Source organism: Mustela lutreola, chromosome 9 (genome assembly GCF_030435805.1).
Source record: "Mustela lutreola isolate mMusLut2 chromosome 9, mMusLut2.pri, whole genome shotgun sequence".
Classification (NCBI taxonomy): Eukaryota; Metazoa; Chordata; class Mammalia; order Carnivora; family Mustelidae; genus Mustela; species Mustela lutreola.
Window position 1 is genome coordinate 126,739 of NC_081298.1, and position 22,887 is coordinate 149,625.

Genomic DNA, 22,887 nt, shown 5'->3' on the forward strand with positions numbered 1-22,887 from the left:
GGACCCTGTGAGGACTGGCCTCCTCCAGGGAAGTGTGAGCAGCGTGGATCTTCCTGGTGGGAGCCCAGCAGTCAATGGCTCCAAATGGGACCAGGCCACCCACTGGGTGTTCACATTCCCAAGCCTCTGCTGGAAACGTGGGGCGTTGCCCTGAACTCCCCAGGAAGATGCCACAGGCGTGGGGAAGAGGGGGTGCCCCCCGGTGGGGGAGGGAGGAAATTCCATGGGCGAGACACAGGCGTCACCCGTCACACTTACAAGGGGATGAGAGTTTCCCCTGTCAGCTCTGGAGAAGGCGGAAGCTGGGAGACCCCAGGCTGCAGAGTGCATGGGGCTGACCTTCCACACGGGCCTCCCAGGAAGAACCTACCCCCGGGGCTGAGCTGCAAGGCGCGGGAGGAATGTTCGGTCACCATCACGCAGGTAAATGCACGAGGTAACCGCAGCTCGTCTCCCCAGCAGCTCCAGGAGAGGAAGTGTGCCCTAAGATCTTAGCAGGAGCGGGACAGTTCCCTCCTCCTCACACCCCAGCAGGGCACCCTAGAAGCCGAGGGGGGGAAAGCTCTTTCTGCCCTCGGTCTCACCTGCTTCCCTGGGGAGCCCAGCCAAGGTGAGCTGCAAGTGCCAGTGAGGGGACGTCTGGTTGTCTGTGTGCCCTCTCGCCTGCCCCGGGGGGTCAGCAGGTAGAGCCGGTGCTCCGGAGCCTCATGGCAGCTCGGGCAACCTGCTCACATCTGCTCCAGCATGACCACCTCCAAACAGAGCTCCTGCCTCCTAACAGAGGGTCTAATGGCCTCAGATGCCCTCATGATGCACTAGTGCCCTGTCCCGGGTTGGAGACGGAAAACAAGACACACATCCCCAAGGCCAGAACCTCTCTTATGAGCTCCCAGATATACCTTGATGCAATTTCCTTCTTTTCCTGGGAAATGGCAACAAACTCTAGTCATTATGAGAAGCCCAGTAAAGAGCAGCTGTGCTTCTTGCTGCTGGGACCCACCCCCACGGCCCTCTTTGTCCCACTGGGAAGTGTGTGTGGCCAGGCTCCACCACAGGCAAGACCCCTCCTGCCGGCATGTCCTGAGCAACTAGTACTCCAGCTTGCACAGAGGAAACCCCCACACCCCCGAGACAACTACAGAGCCCCCAGGCCAGAGACATGGGGGTCCCATCAAGATGTCACTTCTAGAAGTCCTACAGCCAGCTGACATGACGGAGAGGTGTGGTAATGGTGTGGTGTGGCGGCGGAGAGGCAGGGGTAATGCAGATCCGGCTCCTGGCCCCACGTCTGACCAGCAAGCTACCTTCTCCATCCACACACAACGGGGGAGGAAAGAACCATCTGGGGATTAGAGCATGTGTGCAAAGTGACCTTTCCCGTGCAGGTGCACAGGGAATGCATGAGAATATCACTTCCTTTATCATCCGGAGTTGCAAGCGAAAAGCACGTTTTCCTCAAGACAGGTTCCCTTTTTAGGTCTCCAGTGGGTTCTTCTGAAACCCTGCCTGTAGACACAAACAGCAAACAAGCCACTTGGAGCAGGTGGCAAGGACAGGGACACTGGCCATGACCTGTCCCTCCACACCCTGCCTGCTCCATGCTGCTCAGCCTCTGTCCCCACAGAGGCCCCAAACTCACTTTGACAGGACTCTAGTGGACAGATAAGCTCTGGAAAGCAACCAGGACCTGTTAGCAGATACACATGGGTCCTCGGCAAGGAGACTCTCCTGAGAGTTCACTTGGCATCTCCCTCCACTGGGTCAGAGCCGTGACCCAGGCTAGACCCAGGTCTGTCTGCTAATGACACCTGCCCACCCCAACTCAGAACACTGCAGGCCTGCCAGGAGCCCAGCCAGGCCCCTGAAAATGTAGCATGAAGCCCTCCTTCCCGTATCTGGGGAGACCACCAGGAAGCCCATCTGGGAAACTTTGGGCACCCATTTCTCCTTCCAGACACGGTGTTTTGTGCCCACTCCCAACCCCACAGACTCTTGGAGGGCCCCACACAGAATGATAAGTCCTCCTAGTGGGCTCCTAGACCACTCTCCCTCTAGCCCTGCCTCAGCACTGACAGCCTAGTACCTTCCTCAGTTCAAAACCTCCCTGACCCTCCCCAAGATAAGAACAGAAGACAAGAAACCTGAGCAAGGGTTCAGGGGGCTGTTGCAAAAAGTCAAAATGTTTTTAGAGTCTTTACTAGGTGTTGTGTCTCTGGTGACCGTGGGCTGCCTTTGGAACCAGAGGGTGTCAGCGCTCACCCCTCAGCAAGCATGCAAAGGGGGAATGGTCTTCATGCAGAGAGCCCACATCCGGGCTCTCCTACGCTCCCCCAGCACCAACACACACTTATCAGAAGTTCTCACCACTTAGGAGGAAATGCCAGCTCCTCAGCCCCAGCCCTTCTCTGTCCCTGCTCTGTCCCCAGCACAGGGAGGGAGGTCTTGCATGCTAGTTGAGCTAACCTCTGCATCTGGGCTTGATCCCCCTCCTTCCCACGACTGATTAAAGGGTGCCTAGAGTATCAGCCATATTCTTCTCGAATATTTGATCACTGCTTCTAAACCGAACCCTTCCTGGGGCTTTTCAACTCTTCAACAGGCTTGAGGCATCCACGTTTCAAGAACACTCTCCGTCTGGACCCCACACGCCAGCCCTGCTACCATGCCACCTCCACCCCTGCACAGCCATGTTTCTTAAGGGACTGAAGTCCCCTAACTTCACTCCTCACTCCCCACTCCAACTGGCCTCCGCCTACTGCCCTCCACCACAGCGGTGGGCGGACGACCACCACCAATGTCTACGCCACAGCCCCACTGTGCGCCACTACACTGACTACGCCACAGCCCCACTGTGCGCCACTACACTGACTCCCTCCTTGTCTGCTGGGGGCTCCCGCACTTGGCCTGCGCCCCGAGCCTCCCCTCGTCACCGTGCAGCTCCCTCTGCCCCACCCACTCTCCCTCTGCCGTCCTGGCGCGCACAGAGGAACCCACAGACGCCTCTTCCAACTCCATCCCTGCTCACAGCATCAGCTTCTCACGGGACTCCAGCTTCTCCTTCCCCAAGCACAGCCATCAGCTTCTCCAGCATGAGCACAGGGCTCGTTCCAGGTCCCAAATCCGGCCTTTGCCCTTGCATCTCTGCAGAATCTGACCACTTCTGACCTCTCCAGCTGTTGTCTTGTTTTCAGAGACTGACACACTGATTCTACACTTCATATGGCAATTCAAGGAACATAGGATAACCAAGACGATGAAGTCAGACCCCTCTCACACCATTCAAAAATTAACACACAATGAATCACAGAGATAAATGTAGAAGTTAGAACTCTTATGTAACATTGGAGTAACTCTTTCTGACTCTGGGTTAGGCAGTGGTTTCGTACATGCAACACCAAAAGCATAAGCAATAAAAGAAAAAAATAGATAAATTGGATTTCGTCAAAGTTTAAAACTTTTGCATGACAAAAAAACACCATCAATAGGGCGAAAATACAACCCATAGTCTGGGAGAAAATATTTACAAATCATGAATCTAATCATATATCTAATTCGTTTACAAATGAGTAGTTAATTCATTCGGAATACATTAAAAATCTTGAAACTTCATAATCAAACAAATAACCCACTTTAAAAACGGGCAAAATATTTGAATAGACATTTCTTCAAAGACAACACGTAAACAACCAACATGAAAAGATGCTCGGGACGCCTGGATGGCTCAGTTGGCTGAGCTTCTGTCTTCTGGCTCAGGTCATAATCCCAGCATCCTGGGATCGACCCTGTGTCAGGCTCCCTGTTGGGTGGGGAACCTGCTTCTCCATCTCCCACTCCCCCTGCTTGTGCTGCTGCTCGCTCTCTCTCTCTCTCTCTCTGGCAAACCAAAGAAAGCAGGAAAGAGAGGAAGGAGGGAGGGAGAGAGGAGAGAACAAAGGAAGAAAAGATGCTCAACATCTAGTCATTAGGGAAATGTTAAGCAAAACCACAACGAGACACCACTTCACACCCACTGAAATGGCTATAATTTTAGAAAACAGACAACAACAAGTGCTGGAGAGAATATGGAGAAACGAAACCCTCATACATTCCCAATGGGAACACAAAATGGCACAACTACTTTGGGAAACAGCCCGGCAATTCTTCAAAATATTAAACAGAAAAACATATGACCCAGCAGCTCCTCTCCTAGATACAGACCCGAGAGAAAAGGAAACAATCGTCCACTCCAAGTCTTGTGCATAACAACTTATTTCACTTTATTCCAACTAGTCGGAAAATGGAGAAAGCCCAAGGGTGCACTTAGCTGCTGAATGGGAGATATAAAACGGCTGCTGTCAGGCAGCGAGAGTGTGCACGTGCTCACACACGGTACGAGGTGGCGAACCTCAAAGTCAGACACGAGGACCACAGATTGTACAACTCCATATTTGTGGAACGAAATGTACAGAATTCCCATTACAGAAATGGGAAATCCACAGACACCGAGAGTAGGTTAGGAGACCGGCTGCCGGACGGGCCGGGCGGGGGCAAGTGGGGGGCCATGGTTCGTGGACCCAGGGTTTCGTTCAGAAGTGAGATGTGGTGACAGATGCACAGCTCTCGATATGCTGAGACCCCTGAGCTGTGTGCTTCTAATGGGTGAATTATATGATTATACGATATGATATGTAGATTATATTCCCATAATCCTGTCCTCTAGCAGCCTGTGGCACACACAGAAGGGCCCCGGAATAAGTCCCCAGACCCACTGGAGCGCTCACTCACCAGGGCTCCCCACCGGGGCTACAATGGCCAGCTCAATGGAGGAGAGGCCTGCACAGGTCAGATGCCCTCTGCAGCATCCAGCTCAGCCCAGGGCCGTGAATCTTGAGGGTGGCCAGGGGAGCAGGTGCCCCCACCGAGCACCAGCCCCCAGAGGAAAGCTGAGCTAGGGGTGGGTAAGGACAACTTCGCATGTCAGGGGCCCTGCGCGGACGATTTCATGCGTCCTGGGTAACTTTAGGGGGACGATTGTGCCCAGATCGAAAGCACTTTTCTGACCACAAGGGCTGCCCTGCCTCCCACCGTGATGTGTGAGCCCCTGGCCAGGAGGCACGTGGCTCTCAGCAAAACCAGCTCAGTGAAACCACGTGGCTCTCAGCTCCAGAGGTTGGAGTGGGCTGCCTTTGGTTCTCCCAGCCTGGGCCTGGGCTTTGAGCCCATGTCTTGGTAGGGCCCGGGCTACCCAGCCCCTCTCTGCTGGAGGCCATGAAGGGCAGGGCAAGGACGGGAGACGCAGCCCCCAGCCACCTGGCGAGAAGGACCGGAGCTTCTGTGCAGCACACTGGGGCGGATGCGGCACAGATACCCTCAGCCCTCAGGGTGCTCCACTGCTGGCTCGGTCCATCTCTCCCCCATCTGGGCCCCGTCCCACCTCTTCCTGTGTGTCACGGGGGCCTCCATGCCCCAGGCCAGCGAGCTCCAGCCACGCCAGCCCAGGGCCTTGCTGCCCCTTTGGCTTCCCGGCCCTCAGGCAGATCGAAACCCTGGCAGGGCCCTAACCCTCCCCATGTCTCCCACATCCCCTCAAAGCCATGAACAGAGTCTACCCACCGAAAAGCTGGGCCATGGAATCGTAAGAACACGTTTTGCCATTTAAAAGGAAAAACATGGGGCGCCTGGGGCCTAAGTGGGTTGAGTCTCTGCCTTCGGCTCAGGTTACGATCCCAGGGTCCTAGGATCGAGCCCCGCATCAGGCTCTCTGCTCAGCACGGAGCCTGTTTCCCCCTCTCTCTGCCTGCCTCTCTGCCTGCTCGTGATCTCTGTCAAATAAATAAATAAATAAATAACATCTTTTAAAAACAGAAAAAATTAAAAATAAATAAATAAATGGAATGAAAATAAATAAATAATATAAATAATAAATAAACAAATAAAATGAATTTTTCCTGTTTTTCATCTTGATTTTCCTCCATCCCCTCAGCTCCTAGGTCTTCCCGCCTGCCGCTTAGACTCAAGGCAAAGCCCAGGAAGTCAAGAAGAAAAGGGTTAGAATAAAAATGTAGACATAGGTTAAGGCCCACAGAAAACCAACCACATGTCACAGGAGACACCTGGGGGGACCGCAGCCCAGAATCCCACCCTCTAGACCCAGAGACTCTCCAAACCCAAAACCGTGAGGTCCAGACGGTCCCTCCAGAGGCAGGAAGACAAGGCCCTAAAGAGGCCCATGTCCCATGGCTCCCTGGAGATGCAGGAGGCAGTCGAGCCCCTCTTCCAGCTCAGAGAAAGATTCCTGTCCAGATCCCTGCTCCCAAGACCTTCCCCACGCCTGTGCACAAATCCTGGGCTAGGGGGCGAGGGGAGTGCATCTAGGAACCTGTGCCAGAGAGACACGTCCATGTCTTAGGAAGCTCCGTCCTCCACAGGGTGGACGGTGGAGCAGGAGCTAAGCCAGAGCCCAGGACGGCCAGAGCCTAGGATGGCCAGACAAGCAGACATGGCCTGGCCCAGCCAGGGGTGGGAGCTGGAGACTGATATGAGTTACCTGGGAAGGCTTCACACCACTGTGTCTCTCTTTCCCAATTTGGAAATAAAATGTAAAGCGCACATAGAGAATGCAGTACAAGACCTGGCAGGCAGAGATGAAGACGGGCACTAATAAGGAGAGAAACAAGGCGAGACCTAACACCTGACTCCAGAGTTCCAAAAAAGAAGAATCAAAAAAAGGGAGGGAAAGTATGAATTAACTAATAAAAAATAATTTGCCAGAACTAAAGGAAATTATAGTTTTAGATTAAAAGACCCGTTAAGGGGACGCCTGGGTGGCTCCGTGGGTTAAAGCCTCTGCCTTCGGCTCAGGTCATGATCCCAGGGTCCTGGGATCGAGCCCCGCATCGGGCTCTCTGCTCAGCAGGGAGCCTGCTTCCCTTCCTCTCTCTCTGCCTGCCTCTCTGCCTACTTGTGATCTCTCTCTGTCAAATAAATAAATAAAATCTTTTTTTAAAAAAGAAGAAGAAGAAGAAGAAAATCAACCAGGGTGCTGTCTCTGCTCAGACAAAACACCAGGCAAGGCAGACAGAATAAAAATACTTCAGGAGACACATAGGTACAAAACCGTGCCAGCCACTGGACACTGAGTAAGCCAGGGGGCAGGGTTGTGTGTGATTATGTACAAGAAAAACAAAAACTTGGATAGGAATTAATCCTGGCACATAGGACTTGGCCCAGCAGTGAAAATAAAAGAACAAAGATGTTGTTCGACGTAAGAGCTCGAGGAATCCAGTCGTGAGGCAATCCATTGCATGGGGTCTGTCCTGGAGCACAGCCTGCAGATCTGCAAGCCTGGGCAAAGTAGGCCTGAGTCCCCCTAATGTCAGATCCCAAGCAGGAGAAGACAGCCCTGGGGAAGGCCTGGCCTGAAGTGGAGGGCGGATGAGGTGGGAACCGGGATTGATGAAATCAGTGCTTATTTTAAGGATGATGGAAACCAGGTTTCTCACTGTTGGGGGAAGAAGTTACACACAGAGAAAGGCAGAAACCTCAAATGTACCCTGTGGGGGAACAGTGTTGGAGTATCTGTGCGGACTTGCAGTCTTGATATTGAGAGAAAATGGAGACTTCAGTTCAGACGCAGGTGCACCGATGCGCGTAACTCTGAGCGTGTGCACGTGTGTGTCTGCACACGGGTCCACTCAGAGGCTGGGGGCCCACCCAGCACCAGGTCTCCCACGGAAACGTGCCGTTGGGGGAGGACTCGAGGCTCCGGCCAGGAAGACAGCCCAGGAGCCTGGGCTGAGCGAGAATCCAGGCAAAGCCTTAGGGAGGCAGGGGGGCGCGCGGCCAGTTGGGGTGACCTCACTGGCCCACAGTGACAAGCATCGAAATAACAGTTACAAATCTTTGGATGAAAAAAATCATGAGGCAATACAGGTTTCAATAAAAACAAGTAAATTGGTAGTTGATGAGAAATGAGGTATTTCCATGGCTTTGAATTCCCTTCCCAAATACTTACTAATTGCAAAAAAACAGCAGTGCCCTTGCAGCAAGAGTGGACAGCCCCACCCAACCCAGCGAGCAAAGTCACCGCGCAGCACAGGGGGTACAGCCTGACTCCTACTGGTCCCACATACGCCAAGTCCAGTCACGGGGCGCAGCCAACAAACCCAAACCGAGGGGCGCCCTACAAAGCAGACAAGCACCCTTCCAGAAGGCGAAGGTCGTGATCACGACCAAACAGCAGGGTTCTGAGCCCGTCCTTCGAGACAGCTGGAGGAGTCTGAACACAGTCCAGGGACTAGGCGTCCACACCGTGACGGTGACTCTGGAGGAGAAGCCCTTCGTCGTCGGAAACACCCAAACAAGCGCTCTGGGCGACAGACATAGACCTGGCAAATGCACTCTCAAGCGGCTGGGAAAATGGGTTTTGTCCTGTATCTGAAACGTACCCATGAGCTGGAGCTACTTTCAAAGTACATTTTCAAAATAACAGGGTGTGGGGTGCGGTCTCAGTAACAGGTGGTCAGTGGAGGCTCCTGGGAGGGGGCGTCCGAGTCAGAACCCAGGAGGAGGACCCCAGCCCCCCCCCCAGCTGCACGCTTCCACCTTCCACAGTCCCCAGTGCTGCTGCGGGAAGCCCACAAGGGCAAAAGCGTTTCTGGGCCAAAGCCAACTCCAACTCCAGCCGGGCCTGGCGTCCCCTAGGAGAGCCCAGGGACAGTGGGGCAGGGTGGGCCCTTGGGGAGTCTAACAACCCTGAAAATCCAAAAGGAAGAGGCACCAGTGCCCTGAACATTTCAGGGAGGGGCTGCAGGGAAGGCGGGGCGCCCGGGAGACCCCTCATGGCCTCCAGCAGCTCCCAGGTCCAGCGACCTCTCCTCAGCACCCACCCCTGGGGGGGGCCCCTGCGGGCCCGTCTCAGCTCGGGGCTGGGGAAGACAGCACGACTGTAGTGGGGCTTCTGCCCTGGGTCTGGGGCGTCTGGAAGCCCCCACCCACTGAACCACCTTCTGGCAGGAAACACAGTCGGGGCCCAGGGGAACCAAGGGCAAGTTTTCCTCTCTCTCTTTCCTATTTTATTTTAGCTGGAATTCAGAGGGAAGTAAAATGGAGACTTGCTGAGTGGAGCAAAGCCGACCTGCTTTTGCTGAGTTTAGGTGAAAATGAGAGAGGGGTGAGGCAGGGAAGTCGGCAATCCCAGAGCCTTGCACGCTTCTCTCGTCATTCTGCTTCTGAGTCAGCCTCGCTGGTACTTTATTCTATAAAAGCCACATCCAAGCCCCGTCCCTTACTCTCTCCAACAGCAGCTCACTGCTGAGAAAATAATACAGATGTAACTTGCAGCTTCATACACTTTCTCTTCCATTTATATGCAAATGGTGACCTTTCACCCAGGCTGTCTCAAAGAAGTGTTTCCTTAAAAATGCAAATAGCACGTTGCAGCAGTGCGAGCTGAGTCTTTCTTATATTATTATTATTATTATTTCTTTTAACCTTACCAACACTGTAAAAACAACAGCCACACTGCCTGGCGGTAATAATGACTTTCCGCACCAAATCACAGGACAGCTCTCCAGGAGCCTGTCAGGGAGCCGCAGGGGGAGGGGAGGGAGGAGCTCCCGGGGGAGTGGGGGGGGAGCCCTGCCCCAGGGCGCCCAGTGTCCCCGGAGAGGCACAGTGGGTGGTAGCCGCCCCCACACACCCAGGCCCCAGCCAGGAATGAAGGCAGCAGGAGGAAACCGCTCAGCTCAACGCCCGGCTCCACGCAGGATTTCCACGAGAACCGCCCCACCCACGTCGGGTTCAAGAGTGACCCAGTCCCCATCTCCGCCCAGGCTGGCAGGACGGGCACCAAATTGGGAGCCAGAGCCTCAGCGCACGTGCTCTGTCCCCACATGAGGAGCCAGGCCAACAGAAAAACAGAGAACAGGAGACTGCCGCGGGGGATGTGCGCAGCTACTGTGTCCACAAACGCATTGAGGTGAGGGGCTCCATCCTACTCACCTTGACCCACCCCACTGACCCAGCCAGGCTGGAGGCCAGAGGAGGTGCTGGGGAAAGGGTCCCCCTACCTACCTGCACCCACTCACAGCTCCCAGGCCCCCCAAATCCCCCTACAGGACCCACCCACTCATCAGGTGTCCATGTGACTGCTCTCCAAGGCCCAGAGCCTGGGCCACACCAAGGGCTCAGGAAAGGAGAGTTTGGATGAGGAGGCTAACCCATGGGCCTGGCTCCCTGAGCGGATATCACAGACACCTTTCAGACCACATACAGCTAGAGTGTCCTATCTCAGTCCTGGGGTGCACAAGGGGGTCCCGGTACAGCTAGAGTGTCCTGTCTCGGTCTTGGGGCACACAAAGGGGTCCTCAGTACAGCCAGGGTGTCCTGTCTCAGTCCCGGGGCGCCCAAGGGGATGCCGGTACAGCTAGAGTGGCCTGTCTCAGCCCTAGGGAGCATAAAGAGGTCCACAGAGGGAACCAGAGGCAGTGGGAAGGGCAGGGACAGCTCGGGCCTTATCCAACACGCTGGGAACCAGAAGAGCTAGTTTCTGGGCATTTTTCTTGGAGGTCTCCTGGGTCTTCAGGGTACACGCTGGCCTCCCAGGATCAGGAGGGCCCTTCTCTGGAATTCTGCTCCTGTGCCTCTCATCCTGAGTCCCAGAAACCCCTTCTGTAGAACTGTCTAGCCCTGGGACAGGAGAAAGGGCCACTTCCATCTTCCTGGAAACCACGCTTTATTTAGGCCCTCGAAAGTGACCCAACTAGTAGGGGCTCTCCCTCGCACAAACAGAATGAATCTGCTCAGCCCTCCCTTTAGGGTCTATCCGTACCCTTGCCCATGTCCCGCTCAGTGAGAAGGCTCTCAGGCAGCCAACCTGGGGATCCAGGCACCACCCAGCCAGGCACCGGCAGCAGTGCAGTGGGAGAGACGGCTTGCCGGCGGTGTTCCTTCCCTCTCCCACCCCAGTCCCTCTGCAAGAAACTGAAGCATTCCTGTTCAGGGGGAGAAGGGCTAGCCGCAGGCGGCTGGCAGGAGGCAGCTGCTCCCCAGCGAGTTTAATTGCAGCCCTGCTCCAGGGCTCAGAGCCCCCCAGTTTCCGGGGGGCGGAGGGGGAACCCACCCGTCATCCTCCTAGCACTGCCCAGCAACAGCCCGCCCTCCTGCCTTTAAGGCTTGGAGATACTGGGGTGATGCCCGTGCTAATTTCCCAGTCTGGATGGACGGTGCCCTGCACGCCGAGAACCAGGATGCAACAGAATGTGGAGAAACAGGAACACTTCACACAGACCACAGGTGACTGGCGTCCGAGGGGCTTGGGGCAGGAAGGGGGCCCTCGCTGGGAGTGCGCAGAGCCAAACAGGCCTGGGAAGAATCGGACCGCCGTGCACACGTGCTCGGGGGTGCGCCTTCCAGGAGGGCAGCCTGATCACAGGAACGACTCCGGAGTCCACGAGTCCACGCGGGTCATCGGAGGCCGGCGGGTCAGCCCGCACGCTGAGAGCGTGAGGGGACTCCGCACCTAGCAGCAGGCTCTCAGCTTTGGGGCTGACCACGGGCTTTGCAGCCAGGAGAGCTAAGCCGCCCTCGTGACCTGCTCCAGCGGCCTTCCAGGGTGACAGAGCTGCGCCAGATGCAGTTCCCATAACAGATCCCCTCTCTCCTCCCTCGGGGGCGGGGGATGTGCCCAGCACTTAGGCCCCCGACGCCTTCAGCACTTGGGGGCCTCTGTGAGCTTTTCCGATGGCCCCAGTGGCCTTCCCTAGGGAACATCAGAACGGTGGGATGAGAGGCCCACGGCCCTTCCGGGTCAGCAGAAACTGCTGGTTTCTGTGTGTCATGGGGAGGACAGCGTTAACCTGCATCAACACCTCCCCCTCCCCCGCCCCGTTAACCTGCTTCGGGGCCAAGGGGGCATCAAGAAGCCCCTGAGGCTGGGGTTTGAGCCTGGGCCACATGGACACAAAATAGATCCCACGAAAACCTGAACCGTCAACGTCAGACCATCGGAAAGTACTAACACGGGCCACCGGCGGGGGGGTGGTGTCCATCAGTGACACATCTGCATTCAGCTCAGGTCGTGGTTCCGGGGTCCTGGGATCAAGTCCCAAGTCGGGCTCCCTGCTCAGCGGGGCGTCTGCTTCTCCCGCCCCCAACCCCGCTCGTGCTCTCTGCCTCTCAAATACATAAATAAAATCTTTGAGGGGGGGGGGGGAATATTAACAAGAGGCACTGTTTACTTTGGAAAACCGGAGTTTTCCATGCACAAAACGATGATTAACGAACCAATTAATTGTTCACTTAGCAGTCCATGACTGAGCGGGTCGCTTTGAACCACCAAGTGTGGGGAGCCCTAGGAAACCCAGGGCCAAGGGGACCCTCGTGCCCACGCTCCTTATTTATGTGGCAGGCGATGCTCTGGGTCTACGAAATCCCTCTGGGAGAACAGGCTTCCCTTCCCATTGGGAACCCCTCGGCACACAGAGCTTGCCTGCAGAAGCCATCTGAAGTCAGGACCCCACAGGCCTACGGATGGAGAGACTGAAGTGCTTTGGACTCAGGGTGTCCCTCGGGCCCTCAGAGCTGTGGGTCTGCTGTCCTGTGACCCGGGGCCTCAAACCCGACATCTGAGCTCTCCTAAAGCAGGCACCAGAGGCCTAAGGAGGCTCTAAGCTTCGGCCCAGCAGAGAGAACCTCAGATCCTCCCTCCCAGACAGAGGCCGAGCAGCCCTGGAGCTCTGGGACCCTCTTCCTTCTGCTACACCTCTGATGTGTAGTTTTTAGGCAACAAAATGGGAAACAACAAGAGGACCCAGATGGCTTCTGCCGGCAGTCTCGGACTGATGTCGAACACGATCAAGGTGTGAAGCCAGGCGTGAGGGTGAGGTGGGAGCCCGGCAGGCTAATCTGTCAGCAGCTCAGACCATATGGTGCGTCCGCTTGCCCTCCAACGTCTGCACCACATGCACGCACACAGGCGTCACGCACCCACGCGCGTGCACACACACGTGCACTGCACGAGCACACAGGCACACGTACACATGCACACACGCGTGCACACACATGCATGTGCGGGCACACGCGCACGAGCACACATGCGAGCACACAGGCACACGTACACATGCACACAGGCATGCGCGCACACCCATGCACACAGGCACGTGTACCTATGCACACAGGCGAGCACACACGCACACATGAGCACACACACGTACATAGGCACACAGGCGTGCGTATGCACACACATGCACACAGGCTTGCACACGTGAGCACACAGGCACACACGTACACATGCACATGTGTGTGCATGCACACGAGCGCACACGCACACACGTGAGCACACAGGCACACGTACACATGCACACAGGCGTGCACACACATGCATGTGCGGGCACATGCGCATGAGCACACAGTGCACACATGAGCACACATGCACACGTACATATGCACATAGGCGTGCGCATGCACACACATGCACACGCGTGAGCACACAGGCACACATACACATGCACACAGGCGTGCACACACACACTTGAGCGCACATGCGCACAAGCGCACACGTGAGCACACAGGCTCACGTACACATGCACACAGGCATGCACGTGCACACACATGCACATAGGCGTTCACACGTGAGCACACAGGCACACACACGTACACGTGCACACACACGTGTGCTACACGAGCACACACGCGCACACATGAGCACACAGGCACACATGCACATGTGCGCATGCACACAGGCGTGCGCACACACACACATACATATGCACTTGCAAGGACACGCATACACATGCATGCGCGTTGGCACACACGCACATACGCGCATGCTTGAGAGCGCATGTACACGCGCATGAGCACACGTGGGCACACATACATAGGCACACGCGAGCTCTCACACACACACGTTCACATTTTGCCTACCACCATGAGCGACGCAGGGAAACTCAGCTAGCCGGTCCTTCAAGAGCCTGTCCAACGCGCAGCCCCCCAGCAACCCCCGGCTCCCAGTAACAGCCCCCTGGCACACAGCCCCTTCCAGCTTCCAGGGCTCATCTGAAGGCAACCACAGGTCTGGGACACTCGTTCCTGCTCGCCGACCCCCAAACCTCTGGACTAACCCCACAGACGCAGGGGTACTCAGTCCGGCTTGGCAGATTGGAACAGTCTGCTGAGTTATTTTCATTCTGCTTGATTGAAATAACACTGCATTAATTTAAGTGCAGATTTTAAAATGAAAGGGGGTTGAAACAGGGGCAAAGCCCCGTTCTCCCAAGAAAAGTGCCTTTGCTCCCGACTGCCTGGGCCCACAAGGGGAAAGGTGTGCGAGAGGCACACGGCCAGCCTCGGCAACGCGGACAAGAAAAGGACACTGACTGCAAGTGTTACTCTCTCCTCTGTGAAGCTTGATACAAGCCTGAGAGCAAAAACATTTTAAGTCAGGGGGGAAAATTCTCCCTCGTTTCATTTTGAGGGTTTTCTTAAGTGACACTCGGGGAAGACAGAAAGTACCTGAGAACCTGAGACCAAAGCCTCCAACAAGAGCTGTGGGCTGGACAGTGGGCGGCCCCTGGTCAGGGGTTCCCAGGGAGGACAGGTCCTGGGGTATTCAGGGAGCACAGAGCCCACCTGGGGGGACAGGACCTGCGGCAGCCGTGCTCCGTCCTTCTGGGAAACACAACATCTTTCCAGCTGACTAATCTCCAAATGTTGCTGGCTCCAAAGACCATTTTCCTGTAAACTCACACCACAAAATTCCTGTTAAAATTACATCAATAGACAACCCGATTCTAGTTTATTCGTGAGTGAGCCCACAAGGCCAAAGCAGACGGATGGCTCTAGAAGTCAGGGGGGTGGGGGTTTGGAGGAAGGGGTCCTACCCTCTGAAGCCAACAAAAAACAAGGTCTGGGATGGGTCTTCCAGAGCCAGGACAGGAGCTGGGTTTACCTTTCCCGTATGCCTGAGTAACACGCAAGTCTGCCTGGCTGCCTGGTGCCCTGCCTGCCCCAGGATCAGGTGACCACTGACAGTCCCCACTGGCCTGGCAGATGCGGCTCAGCCCAGCGGGCCAGGCCAGCTTCCTGCCTCCCGGTCCTCTACAGGCCCAGGCTGACCGCGGTGTTCTGGTCACTCCGGGTCCCACCGTCCCCAGGCAGGCGGGGGTTGGGCAGCCCTAGCCCTTGCTCACTCTTCACCCAGCAGACTCGCCTCTTCGTGGAGTCCATCCAGGAGCCGCTCAGCCCCACCAGCCTGCCCACTGCTATCTGGGCTGTGGAGGGCGGCCCAGGGGGCACTTCCCCGCTCCAGCGCTGGTCCAAGCAGCATCAGGAGCGGGGGTGGCCCAGCTCTGTGTTACACACTCTCGCCTCCCCAGCCAGACTTAGCACAGATCCTCCCCGCCCCACCCCACACACTCACGCAGAGGCCCCCCCCGGGGGTCCTCATGGACCCACTCAGCGACCCCAGCCCAGAGGAGGATAACGGGGTCCAGAGGGGAGGGGTCTGGGCCCTGGGCAGCACCAGGGAGAGTGCAGTCCGCAGCCAGGGCCAGGCAAACCTGCACTGCCACAGGCCCCGGATGGGTCCGGGATGGGTCCGAGTGCCCAGAGAGGGCCCCCACAGCAGCACACACTCGGCCAGCCTCTCCCTGATGCCTCCAGGCACTGACTGGTCTTCCCCAGAAACGCTGCTGTGACCCGCTGCCCCACCTCGGGAATCCAGCAGCTTGTAGTCCTGAAGTCTCTGCCCACATGCTCCCCGCCCTGGGCTCCAGCAGCACTCAGGGCGATGGGCGACAGCTGCCTCGCCCAGAATCTTCCAAGAGCACCCAGAGCATTGGCTCTGAATATTTGGGGCTGCCTCCAGACTTGCGGCCAATGCCTGAGGGTCCCCCAGGCCCCCTGGGTTATAGCCAGAAGCAGCTCCCCTGCCCTGGTGAGTTCCCAGGCCCACATCAGGGCCTATGGTCCAAGGAAGTCAGAGCTCAGGTGCTTCCAGGATGGACAGGCCCCCCATGTCACTCACAGCCCCCACTGAGCTCCCTCCATCCTTCAACATCCTGTGAGATCTAGGGTCACCCAGCTGTGGGGCCTCCGTCTCCAGCTCCAGGGCACAGACGGGGTCACAGAGCTGCCACCTCCTCTTTGCAGACAAAGTACCCTCTAACCCTGACCAACCCCGTCTGCACAGTGAGCAGCTCTGGGGAGACAGGCAGAGTCCTGCCCTATGGGTGACCCCTCCCCACCAGCACCACGAAACTCCAGTCTCGGCTCCCCCACTCTTTTGTTTACCATTAATTAACGGGGCCATATGGAAGGACATGATAATCACGGCCAAGGACCAATGGGAATGGAGCCCTGGTGGCCAGGAACCTGGGCCTCTCCCGAGCGCCTGCCCAGCCCCAGGCAAGGACACCCCCCCACACACACACACCAGGCTGGAGGGAGGGCTGGGCAAGCTCCCTCAGCATCACAAGGCGCAGGGTCCAAGCCTCTCACTCAGACTGAGGCTCACCTCCTCCAGGTTGGTCCCAACACTCCTCCTGTCTTTTGTTCACTCAACCACTAGCCTCAGAGTCGTCCTCGGCTGTGTCTGATCTCCGGCTGTTGTAGTTGTTGCAGTTTACACGCCTGGGGCAAAATCTCTCACTTCCCTCTCCCAAAAGGATAATAGTGATAATCACCGTCACTAGCACCATGGAGGAACTGCAGTGTGACGGCCACAACCGGACACACCTCTCGGAGGTTTGTTTCAGAAATTACATACCCCAGTGGGCCAGGATGAGGTCCCACGGATGCAAAGGTAGTAGTGGGACCAGAATAGCCCTCTGTGACTCGACACAGTGAACAGGATCCTCGTGGTGGGGACCCACACACACCAGAGCCACCGGAGGCATATTTACTTCCTGATTCACAAAGAAGGAAGTGAATCCAGAGGACAGAACAAAGTCCCCAGCCCCAGAACACATCATCCCACAGGCAATGACATTATGTAGTCCGAAGCTTCTGCCATCATCCTGGCCAAGCCTGATCTCTAGCTTTAAATACACAAATCCAGTCACACTAAGATTGTAAACAGCCACACCAGTGACCCGCGTCACCGCAGGAAAATCAGCGGAGATGAGCAGCCAGCATTTAGCTCTGTGCGCCTCTCCCACAGACACATGCACCCTAAACGCTGTTCCTTAAGTTTAGAAATACGTGACACGCAAAGACAAAATGCTCACATGACCATCTCTCCTCCGCGTCTTGGATGGGGGCTCGCGCGAGGTAGCAGCTCGGAGTCCCGCTCCAGAGAGGTCTTCTGCTTAAGGAGGCAGCGTTTTCCCCCACCACATAGCGTCTGGGTCCCACGGCTGCCGATCTATTTGTGTTCCTCGTCCAGAAATGCACATAAAGTTTCCTGTCTCGGCACACGGTCCCCCCAGTGTCTTTTCTGTCAGACGCACTACATGTCCACGAGACTCTCAGAGAGGCCGAGCCCGTGAACCAGCCAGGGAGGGACAGAAAAAGAGAAGGAAAACAGCCACGGGCAGACCCAGTAGAAGAAGAAAGCCTCAGTCCAACAGAGCAGCTTTAAAAAGCCATCCCCAGACCTGCTTTTCCTGCATAGAACGCCTTCATCTTAGAAATTAACTCTGCTCGCGCGCCCTCTCCCTGTCTCGGTCCAAGGGGAAAAGCCAAGCACTTGGATGTCTGCCTTTGTCAGCGAGAGAGCATAACACGGACTTACCTTTCCCCACAGCTATTGTCTGTCCTCCTTCCAAATGACATCACGGAAAGCAATCATGAAATTTACATGGGGGGTGCAGGGTGGACGGGGGAGCAGAGGGGAGGCAGCTGCCTCCCTTACAGCGGTCACATGTGGGGAAGCCTGTGTGCGGGTTTCAATTAAATATCTTCTCCCCTTAGTGTGCGACTCCTAAGCCAGCTAAAGGCGACGTCTCATTTACTTAATGACCGCTCTCATTAGCAGCGGTGGCACGGGCTGGCGGAGAGGCTCCTTTGTAAATACGCTACCCATGAACCCTTGGGGCTCCAATATATCTGTTTACTCTCCGAGGTGAAATAAATTTACAGTATAGCATCAGAAAGATGGGTCTGCTGACTCGGAAAGTGAGAGGTGCCCTGCCCGGCAGAGCCCCTGTCTCCTGCTCCGAGCTTCAGCCCACAGAAGGTGGCTGTGTTTGCCCACACCGAATCATAATTAATATGCAGCACGATTGGGGTTTTTTTATGCCAGACACACAGAAGGGCAGAGAGCGTCACCACCGCCATACTCACCCCCCCGTGCTGTCTCCACCAGTGGTTCAGTCCAATAATTCCTAATAGCAGCAACCGGAATGACAGATGCCCTGGGTTAGCACGGCTGCAGCGAAAGTACTTTACAATATTTATTGGTGGTTAGGAATATGACCCACCATCATAAAGAACGGACTGCAGAATTTATTACTCAGACGAACGGGAGGGGTGCTCCGTGGCTCATCTGCGTGTTCAAGAATCACTGACTTCAAAGGACAAGCATATATTTTTTACAATTCGTAAAAGATGCTCATGGCCACAGACCCAAAGCTGAAGTCACACACACGGAGGAGAGATCAGGAAAAAGATCTTTCATCACACACTCTTTCTTTGGCTTAAGATTTAAAATAATAAAACCCTCTCAGTGAGGCCCTGGACACAAGTCCTCTCTGCCCCAAAACCTCTAAGTTAGTGTATCCCAGCCAGAGGGAAACACAGGGCTCAAAATCTCGGCTCTGGCTTTTCAGCCTTTCTAAACTGCCTGCGAGGCGCCACCCAATGAAAATCGAGAGGAGGAGAAGGCATCACGCACACAATGGAACTGCCCAGCTACACTGCAAGCAGCCGGATTGTTTTCCACTTTCAGGGATAAATGCAGGACCATCCGGCAAGAGTACCTAGGAGCCAGGAAATTCTTACTCGCTCTCCAAACTTCCTTTTCTTCCTGATAGGTCAGACAAACGAGTGTCTATGCTCGTCTTCGGGTTGTCAGAAACTGTACCGTGAGACAGGGCACAGGCTGGGTTTTGGACGCCCCTGGCGAGCGGCTGTCTGGGACCAGTGCAGAAGAAGGCCAGCACCGCAAAGTTCAGGGCAGAGATTTCAACGCAGTAAATATAGCTTCCTGCCATGTTATCTAGGCACACAAGCCCCCCAACTGAATCAGCCAAACGGCTCAGGCCACCAGAAGCATGAATTGGGCTTAAAATATATAGCTTCCTCTAAGAAAGTATGTTTTGAAAAATCAGCTGAAACTCTTCCACAAGCAACGATTTCCAACATGCAGTGCTGCAGCCCACATTTGATGTAACCCACGAGCTTCGTTCCGGGAGCAAGTATGCTCAGTTCTTTACATACACACACATTCTTCTCAACACACGAAATGCACAATGTGCTCAGGGCAATATTGTAGATTGAGTAAAAGGAAATAAACACAGGCGTTCACTGGTCAAACTGAGGATGAAATATTAATTAGCCAAATGAGAACTGTTTGAGGCTCCTACAATGACTGCCTACCGTTGTTTTTATTCTTTTGTGAGCTCATATCCATTAGCATAGAAGGACATATTCAGTTGAGAGCTCTCCTGAAAAGCTCTTTTCTGTCTCCTCTGGACACACTGTGAGTGCTGGGATATTTTACATCCCAAACCTTTGGCATTCAGAAATTCTATTAAACTCTTATCGGCAGGCTGCAGGCTGAGGCAGCCTTGCACGCCATTGTTCCGCGAGGAAGATAGAATCAAAGGGAGGGCCCTGCTGAATCAGCCGTATTCCCCAACAATGCCCAGTGTTTCATGAAAGTATTTAATTCAGCTACGTGACAGTCAAACTTAGGGGACAACAACTAGCAGGAGCGACAGCAGGGGAAGATCAGTATGTGGACAACACACAGCCCTGCTCTACATAATTCGTTTTCCAGGTAACATAAATCCTATTTGTGCAAACCTCTGCCTCTCAGCCTTGCACACCTCCCCCACGGAGCAAGCAGAGCGTTCCGGGAGCGTTGCTCCAGTGGTCGGGGTCGGGCACCTGAGGCTCCTCGGGTGGGCATTTCTGAATGTGCTTGGAAATTTCAAATCGGTCCCTGTTCTAAGAACCTGGAAAGAAGCCCCGGGAACTCCCACTGGGAGGCTGCAGTTGAATGAGCCGTTTCAGAAGATGGGTTTTGATGGGTAAAGGTTCAAGATCTTTAGCCGACTCCATCTAGAGAACAAAGAGGGGTCCTAGGTGCGGAGCAGGGAAGGGACTGTCCCGGCAGCTCCCTGGGGTCTGGCTGCTGGCTCCAACCGGGGCGGTGGGTGCGGACGCGCCTCGGTCTGATCAGCACTTTGGACAGCGCTCCCTCCCCCGGAGCCCGGCCCTTTGTTCTCCGCACACTGACGTCTTGGGAGGACTCCGGGCTGGGGGAAGCGGTTTCCGACCCAGGCTCCCACCCACGCCGGGAAGAACAACTGCAAGGTGTGGCCGAAAACTTTCTGATACAGGGTGAAAAGCTGTCAGGATTTTTTCAGTCATAAAATGTTTTCTTTTCCGTGACTAAGGAGTACACTGTTCCTTTAAGCTTTATTTCATAAAAATCTGGGCAAGTTGCGTGTGACTTTTGCGTTTGGGAGACACACAGGGAAACAACCTCAGTCTGACCGGAGGGTCCCCCGAGCCCTGTACAGGGAGAGAAGGGGGAGATTTGCAAAGCCAGACTTGTGGCTGCCGCACTTGCTGAGGAAGTGCTTTGTGGGACTTGGGCGAGGCGGGTTCAATGATTGCTTTGCTGGTCCTTCCAAGCAAAATGTAATTACTTGTGCAAATCTGCACACAGACATTCCAAGTGTCAGTTCATTTGCTTCATAAAAACTCTTTCAAGTAATTTTGGTCTAAACTTTCTGCATCTGTAATTGGCGCCTTCTCCGGTGAGCAGCTGGGGGTGAGAGTTTTCTTGTTTCCTTCTGAAAGCTTCCCTGCAGATGGGCGCCCGCCTTAAAGCTGCAGACGACAATTAGGGCCGTTGTGTGTGGAGCCGAGATGGTCAGCATTAATATTGTATAGGAACAGCTGAGGGCGGGGGCCGCTGCCCCAGGCAGGCTCTGGCAGATGGAGCAAACAAAACCGAGAGCCCCTCTTACCAACTCCCTGGGCTGACTCTGTGTGCCCGTCTCACACTTGCAGGGCTGTGAGCCTTTCTCACACACACACACATGCACACGCACACGCACACTCTCTGGGCCATATTGAGGGGTGGTTTTATGCTGGGACATCAAACGTCCCGACCCGCTGACACTGTGTGAACGCGCAGACTCAGACGTGTGTGTTTAGGAGTGTGCTGTGGGGCTCGCACACGGACTGCTGCCCTTAGCGTTGCAAACACAGACACACACGCACGGCAGCTCTGCGAGTGCGGGGAACACAAACAGCAGTCGTCCCTGTCATAGCCCCTTTGTGACAGCAAGTCTCAGGCGGACCTGGTCCCACACAAGCCTCCCCTCCTTCCCCGGGAACTCAAGGCCTCAGGGCACATACAGCCCCACCCACTGTCCTCACCTTCAACCTTTGAAGGCAAGCCCACAAACAGGGCAGCCCTGACGGCTCTGCCCACACTCCTCCGTCAGCTGGGAAGGAGAGGCGTCAGGCCAGAGACCCTGGCCTCGCTCGGGAGGGAGCACTGTCTATCACCTCTGCGGCTGCCAGAAAAGAACACTGAGCGCTGACGGCCACCCAGCTAATTAGTCCCCTCGGTGTCCTAGCAGAAATGTGTGAGCAGGCCCAGGGAGGGGTGTGCAGGGCTGGGGAAAAGTACGCACCCAGGAAGGTCCCGCAGAGCGTCATCCTGGCTGGGCGGGCACACCTTCGCTCGGAAGCCTGGACACACAGTCACACCATGCTGGGAAAAGTTGCTCCACAAACTTCTGTGTCCCGGGGCCTCCTTCGCATCCAGCCAATGAGGGCCGGGGAGCAGTTAATCACAAACGCTAGCCCTGCCAATGAGGCTCCCTCCCGCACACAATGGCCTGGAGACCCCCGGACAATGAGCCCCTCCTGCAGGTGGGGGAAGGCGTAGCCTCCTCTCGCTGGTGCCCAAACCAAGGAGGGGGAGGGGCTCTCCCCAAAGATGCTCCCTCCTCCCCCTCCCACTCCCCTCCCCCGGACTCTTCCTCCCCGCCTCCGACCTCCCCTCCCTCCTCCCACTTCGCCTTCTCTCTGCGGCTCTCCAGACAAAGTCAGGCCAGTCTGACCGGTGGGCGACGGGTCTAGATGGGCCGGGGTGGGGTGGATCGGCTCTGGGGAGTCCTTACCTCTCCCTGAGCAAAGGCTGCCGAGGGGACGGACCTCGTGTTCCTGCGCTACGGACCACCCACCACCCAGGCTGGGAGGCTTGGAGGAGGGGCGGGGGAAGGTGAAGGGAGGTGCAGGGACTAACTGCCTCGAATCTGGAAGGTGAAGAGGTGCGGGACTTGCAGGGACAGGGGAAGAATTTGGCTTCAGACCTCCAGCTGCCCCCAGGAGGACAGGGGTGGGGGGCGGGAGCGGGGGGAGGGATTCCCTTGCCTCATTCCTTGTCCGTGACTCTTCACTGCCCAGCAGTGCCCTTCGGAAAGATGAGCAGACCCGGCTGGACACTCCTGGCTTCGAGCCTGGCCATCCCCTGCACCAGGCTCCCCCGATGCTGGGAGGAAGCTCCTCTCACCCCCAGAAGAGGCCCCCCTCCCACCATCGGCTCTGGGTGCTGGCCTGCTCCTGGCCCGTGTCCAGCCCCCCACAGGGAGAGGCCTGGGTGCTGTGTGGGGCAGCGAAGGTCCATCTCAGGAGTCCCACATGCACTGACTCTGGGGCAGGCCTGGAAGCTAGGGCCAAGTGGGGCCCTCCATGCCATGAAGGGCCCCAAGCATGGACCAC

The 22,887-nt window shown here is 55.9% G+C and overlaps 1 protein-coding gene across 5 annotated transcripts in view; it reads right to left on the minus strand.

Moving 5' to 3' along the window:
• MYT1 (myelin transcription factor 1) overlaps positions 1–18,091 on the minus strand; it is a 64,826-nt gene extending 46,735 nt beyond the window's left edge. For 3 of the 5 annotated variants that reach the window (XM_059133729.1, XM_059133731.1, XM_059133726.1), the window contains exon 1: positions 17,205–17,683. The gene's annotated coding sequence lies outside the window, so the exon portion shown is untranslated. Of the gene's footprint in view, positions 1–17,204; positions 17,684–17,710 lie in introns of those variants that run through there. The other 2 variants (XM_059133727.1, XM_059133730.1) reach the window with 2 other exon arrangements.
• Between the last annotated feature and the right edge of the window lie 4,796 nt (positions 18,092–22,887).